Raw genomic sequence first — 7,237 nt, 5'->3', positions numbered from 1 at the left:
TATACCTTTATGTCATTCATAAAATTGTTTTGAATTGTTGGAAAACATGAAATTGTTTTCCAGGTGAATTCAACAACTAAAGTGAAATGGCCGGGCGCAGTGGCTCAAGCCTGTAATTCCAGTACTTTGGGAGGCCAAGGCGGGTGGACCACGAGGTCAAGAGATCGAGACCATCCTGGTCAGCATGGTGATACCCCGTCTCTACTAAAAATACAAAATTAGCTGGGCATGGTGGCGCTTGCCTGTAATCCCAGCTACTCAAGAGGCTGAGGCAGGAGAATTGCCTGAACCCAGGAGGCGGAGGTTGTGGTGAGCCGAGGTCACGCCATTGCACTCCAGCCTGGGTAACAAGAGTGAAACCCTGTCTCAGAAAAAAAAAAAAAAAGAAAAGCACAATTTGAATATATTTATGACCTCAGGGTAGGAAAACAAAACATAAAGAATAAGATCAGTAAATCTGACTACAGTGAATTTTAAATGTAAAGCATTACTCTAAACAGTGAAAAGACAAGCTAAAAATTGGAAAAAAAATTTCAGTGCGTGTCTTAGTCTCATTTTGTGTTGCTATAACACAATACCTGAGGCAGGGTAACATATGAAGAAATTTATTTCTCACAGTTCTAGAGGCTGGGAAATCCAATATCTAGGTGCCAGCATCTGGCAAGGGCCTTCTTGCTGCATCATCGTATCGTAGAATGCAGAAGAGCAAGAGAGCGTGCATGTGCAGGACAGCAAGAGAAAGCCAAACTTGCTTTTATGGCTTTTATAACAAACCCACTCTTGAAATAATAAACTCACTCTCATGATAACTACATTAGTCCATTTAACAGGGCAGAGCCCTTATGACCTAATCACCTATTCAAGGTCCCACCTCTCCTGAAGACTGTTGCACTGAGGGTTAACTCTGGGGGACACATGCAAACCACAGCAGTGCATAAAAGCCAACAAAGGTGTTTTCAACACGTATCTCTATGCATAAAATCCAACAAAGGATTATTTATCTGGAATATGTAAAGAAGTCCTATAAACCAATAAGAATAAACAGCCGGGGCACAGTGGCTCATTCCCGTAATCCAGCAATCATTTGAGGCTAGGAATTCAAGACCAGCCTAGGCAACATAGCAAGACCCCATCTATACAAATTAAAATTAAAAACTAGCCAGGAGTGGTGGTGCATGCCTATAGTTCCAGCTACTTGGGAGGCTGAGGCAGGAAGACTGCTTGAGCCTGAGTTCAAAGTTACAGTGAACAATCCACCCTGGGCCACAAAGTGAGACCCTGTCTCAAAAAAAAAAAAGACAAGCAGCACAACAGAAAGCTGGACATAGGAATAAGGAATTAGCAAAGAAATTTACATCTAAAGGGCCAAAAAACATAGTGACTAGTATTAAGCAGGAAATGCAAATTATAAAAATGACATGATTTAAAATCCATCAGATTAGCAAGGGTTAAAAGCTTAACACCAACTGTTGAGGATGTGAAGAAATGGAAATTCTCATATATAGTTAGGGATGAGGGACAATAATTGGTACAACCTCTTTGGAGAACAATTTTGAACTATCTGACAAAGTTGACAATGAACATATCAAAAAGACCCAGCAATACTATTGCTAGATATACACCCCAGAGAAACTCTTATATCCTATTCACAAACTCCAATATATAAGGATGCTTTGGCCGAATTGTGTATAGGAGTAAAAAGTTAAATATTTCTTTAACATCTATTAATAAGTAAAATAATAAAGAAAATTTGGTATCCTGTATTCATAGATTGGAATATACATAGCAATGAAAATGAGTTAACTTTATCTAAAAGTATCAACATAAGTAAATTTTGAAACACAAGGTTGGATCCTAAAGGCCAATTGCAGAAAGATAAACTGATCCCAAGCCTTTCCATCTTAATAGAAGGCATCATCATCCCGCTGGTTGAGTTCTTCCCTGGAAAATGGAAACAGCGTCCTAACTCTTCCCGAGTGAATGCCTTTTATGCCATCCCCTACATGATAACTATGTCACATCCCTGCTTACACCTTTCAGTGCCTTCCCACTGCAGCCTTACTAAAACCTAAACTCCTCAGTGCCATCTCCTTGGCTCTTCCTAATCTCCCCCTCTCCTCCCACCTTCACCTTCTAACCCTCTGAGCTCATCTCCTACTCCCTCCCTGGTGTCTATGCTGTTCCAGCCACATTGTGCTTGTTGCCCATTCTTGTACAAACCAAACTCATTCCTATGTTAGGGCATCAGCACTTGCTCTTCCTTCTCATCATTCAGGTTTTGCTCTAAAACACAGTATCATCAGCAACGTCTTCCTCAGTGCCCTGCCAATCCCCTCACTTCCCCACCTCCCCTTCCAGTCTGAACCACTCTATCCTATATTATCATTTTCACATAGTTTCAGATATCTGCAGTTATCTCATGTATTAATATTTACATATTTAGAACAAATGATTTGCCTTGTTCACTACCATATTCCTGAGGTCTGGCACACAGTAGGCACGCAATAGGTATTTGATGACTTATGTAAATTTTTTCAACCTACAAATCTAAACTACGTAGTGTTTACAGACACCTAGTTATGCAATAAAAGAGAAAAAACATGGACAGGAAGGATATACAATAACTTTTCGGTAGAGTTTATCTCTAGGGAGGGTAGGAGGTCAGTAGGGGCAACGAGTAGGACAAAGATAACTTAAAATAAATCAGCAAAGGAAATACAACATTATTTATTACATCTGGCCATCTGTTATGGCTGAGTGGTGATTACAAAAGTATTGTTACAATATTCCCTCTACTTTTCTGATTGGGCTATTTCATAATAATACAAAAATTATTTTTTGAAAGAGAAGTTTGAGTTCAGGTATGGTGGCTCACGCCTGTAATCTTAGCTCTTTGGGAGTCCAAGGTGGGTGGATTGCTTGAGGTCAGGAGTTGGAGACCAGCCTGGCCCATATGGCAAAACCCCATCCCTACTAAAAATACTAATATTAGCTGGGTGTGGTGGCACACACCTGTAGTCCAAGCTACTCAGGAGGCTGAGGCAGGAGAATTGCTTGAACCTGGGAGAAGGAGGTTTTGCAGTGAGCTGAGATCACACCTGGGCAACAAAGCAAGACTGTCTCAAAAAAAAAAGAGGGACTTAAAATGATAAAATTATTATTTTATTATTGATATAATAATCTGAATTTCAGTAATATGAAGTAGCAATAGAGAACAAATCAGCAGCTGCAAAAGGAGACGGAGGTAGCACAAGGGGGATCTTTGTGGTGTTAGTTCTACATCCTGATTTCAGTGGTGGTTACACTAATCTACAGGAAATCAACTGACACAGAACTATACAAAACACTTATACCAAGATCCGTTTTCTCACTTACTTGTGCTATAGTTACAAAAGATGTAACCAACCCCTAGGGGGAAAACTGGGTGACCGGTACACAGGTCTTCTCTGTACTGTCTCCACAACTTCCTTTGGGATCTATAATTGTTTCAAAATTTTAAAAAATGTGTTCTTTTAAAGGAGAGATATAGTCCACATGAAATAATATTTCTGTTTTACAGGTGAGACAAGTGAGGCCCACAAAAAGAAAGGCAATTTTTATTAGGTGGTGGAGGGTGCAGGGTAGAAAGGCCTGCAGAGCCTGCAGCTTTGTGTCGTTTGTTTGTTTGAGACAGGGTCTTGCTCTGTCTCCCAGGCTGGAGTGCAGTGGTATAATCTCAGCTCACTGCAACCTCTGGTTCCCAGGTTCAAGCAATTCTCATGTCTCAGCCTCCCAAGTAGCTGGAATTACAGGCATACACCAACATGCCTGGCTAATTTTTGTATTTTTAGTAGAGACAGGGTTTTGCCATATTGGCCAGGCTGGTCTCGAACTGCTGGCCTTATGTGATCTGCCCGCCTCGGCCTCCCAAAGTGTTGGGATTACAGGCATGAGTCACTGTGCCCAGCCCCTGCACTTTTCTTTGAACATTCAAGTGATCAAATGCATGGGCCTGTGTCCCTTGCTAGTCTTTATCTTAGGAATCTGATATAACAATGACTTCCCCATTAGTAACTCAGGCTGCATGGCATAGCTTAAGATCCCAAATATTAAATATTCAATCAGGTATTAAAATTATATAAGCTGGGTTCAAATTCCAGCTCTGCCACTTAGTAAAGGGATGGCTTTCTACTTCAACCTCCTTTGAGCCTCAGTTTTTCATCTACAAAATGTAAAGAGACCCTGTGCTTCCATGCCAAGTATGGTGTTATGGGGATTAAGCCAAATAGTGTGTGTAAAGTGCATGGCATAAAATTTGGCAAGAGGAAGCACTCAACTAACAGTCAAGAAACACAGCCTAATACCTGTGAAATAAATCCAAACATGTCTATTATTGGTCCCAGAGACTCCTACACACAGTACTGTCCAACCATGTAACAACCACGTTTCCGTGCTGGGTGAAATATGAAAGTTCTGAGAAGTATTAAATTGTGAGTAAGTAGAGACAGGGACAAACACGGGGTGAGGCAGATTTCAATAAAATTACCACAACTGTTTATGCTCTCTATTTGCTACTGGAAAGTAGCTGGAAGAATCACATCCCTGCTAAAAAAATTAATTAAAAAAAAAAAAGACAAGAAAGCAAAGTAAAATAAAATAAAATTGCTCATTTTGTTAATGTGACTCTGTAGACTGCAATAAGGAATCACAAATTAAATGCCCCCCAAAAATGTAGACTTTATTAGCTTAACCAAACACAAAGTCAAAAATAGCTATATAACTTGAAGCTCTCGAAGACTGCAAGAAGACTATAGATGGTGGTTGTTTAAAGTTAAAAAGAAAAAGGAGAGCACTTCTTTCCTTTGGGTCGTGAACCGACTGAATTTAACACGAGTGAAACCAGATTTAATTTGTGAGAGAAGGAGCAGGCTCTACTTTCAGTTGGCCAAAGAAAAGCATTCCAGCTCTAGGGGCACAAACACATGCAAGAAATGTGAGACTCAATTGATTTCTCAAAAGGTACATTAAAGTTGACAACAAACCGGCCTGGAGTTCTGAAATCAGAACAACAAAGGATAGGAAGACACTGGTCTTTCAACTGAGCTTCTTCTAATGACTGGGACTGCAATTTATCTTCAGAAACACATAAGTCAGGTATCTAAAAGGGGGGAAAAAGATTCTAAAATGTGACTCCTTTCTAAAAATTAAACCATAAAATTAGTTAAAATATGTGAAGCATTTCCTAAAGTTAACTATCAGCTTGGAACTCAGTAAAATAAATGTCTACTGTAAAAAGGAAAAGAAAAAATTGAGCATATTTTATTTTCAGTAATGAGCAAGATTCTAAAAGCAAAAATCACCCCCATCTCCTCACAAATGCTTTTAAATCGGCAATACTTATGACAAAAAGAGCTTGTTTCATTTTGGTAAGATTTTAAGTACCCTAATAAATCTAAGTGTAATACCCATCACATAGTTTACAAATGTAATGAAATCAAGGTAATAAAAGAACTCTCAATAAATCCCTACTTTCAAAGGATTGCTGACAAGAGGAATTGGTACCCTATGTTTTGGATTGGATTATTCAATTCGACATATTAACAAAATGTAGTAAAACCTAATTCATGTACTGATTACACAATCATAACATTCTTGGTTAATTCTTTTTTAAAACACAAAGATCAATGACTTACAAGTTCATTTCTTTCCCTGAACTCCCAGTGTTCGAGAGCTGATATTCCCCGACCAACTCCCTTATATAATATTCTTTCTAGTAATGTGGGTAAACATGTTTATATTACCAGCTGTCAGAAGAGAGTTCTCTACAATAAGTAAATTCTGTACTAGTTATCCAGGAAAAAAAAAAAGAATTATATCTAAATAACTGAATTGAGAATAAAAGGAGCCAGATTTCTTGATCTGGAAAATAAAAATAGAAAAATCCTATGAATGCCACTAACAAATCGTTAATTACATGACAGATTTCAGAAAGAATATCTTCTAAAGTCTTAATGGACTTAAAAAATTAAAAGAGTTAGGCAATAGATATTTTAATAGTTAAGAAACATCTTCATTTCACTTTTTAAAAGCTTTTTTACAGAATATATAAAGAGCTGTAAAAATGAAAGTACTATGATATTGAAGGTCAACTTGAGTCAAAATAAGAAAAGGAGACGCAGAGTTCAGCTCAACTGTTCTATGGCAGTTTCCTATTCTGACATTCTCTACATTATCCTTAAATTTAAATACATTATTAACTTGAATTCATTGTCTTCTGAATTGGAATTATAAAAATAAATGTGTGTGAAATGTTAAAAACAACCTGAACTGAGAAACCAATTTGTTTTTCCCTTCTTATTTCAAAAAACAATTTATTTTTGAATTTCTAAAGCAAATAATTATAATCCCCCAGTGCTTCCTGTCAGTTGCGAACATTCTATTTGGGGACATCATAGAACTGCACACTTCACCTCCTCTCTCTTCCTGCTGGCTTGTGATGTGTTGCTGGAAACACTGATTTAAAATTAAGAGTTTTGATTAAACAGGCTTTCTATTTTCTTTATTTTAAGGCAGAAGTCTCTGTATGGTAACAGAGTAGCTTACAAAGCCAAAGAGATTCAGACCTTAAATGGGAAATTTATTTTATTTTATTTTAGCATGGTTTAGTTTGATTTTTTTGTTTGTTTGTTTTCCTTTTTGCTGACACCCAGATCCTATTCTGATGACCTGTGTTTGCTTAAGATGAGTTTTCAGGGTGAGTGGGCTTGGTCTTAGAAGGGTTATTTTCCAGATAAGCAGGTAATATGGGTAATAAAATACTTGTCAAAGTCCTGTATAATTCCCACAAAGTTGGCTATAATCTAAAAGGTAATTGAGATGCTACTATGATTATTTATAAAGCAATCTAATAGCAATGTGAACCACAAGATTTTTGAAACATATCTTGGTATCTGGTTTCATCTGTAATAGGTCTTAACTATACAAATTTAAATTTAAAAGAACAAGATGAAGTGTTTCTGTGTAGGTGGAGTGCTTTAAGCATTTCGGAGTCATAAGCAGATCAAGTATCCCATTGAAGGCAGGATCTAGATAAAGAATCCGGTCAGTGTGATAACAACCTTAGGCAAAGCTAATTCCTTCTCCAGAACCACCTTCCAGTTGTAGGAAATCCGTTTTATTGTTCCTAGAATTGGCCATCCATCTGGTATTAGGAGTGGGTGCAGAGGATAACTGGGATGAAAAGAAACAAACACGAAAC

This window comes from Callithrix jacchus, chromosome 9 (assembly GCF_049354715.1).
Source record: "Callithrix jacchus isolate 240 chromosome 9, calJac240_pri, whole genome shotgun sequence".
In the NCBI taxonomy this organism is placed as follows: Eukaryota; Metazoa; Chordata; class Mammalia; order Primates; family Cebidae; genus Callithrix; species Callithrix jacchus.
This window is presented reverse-complemented; position numbering follows the sequence as displayed.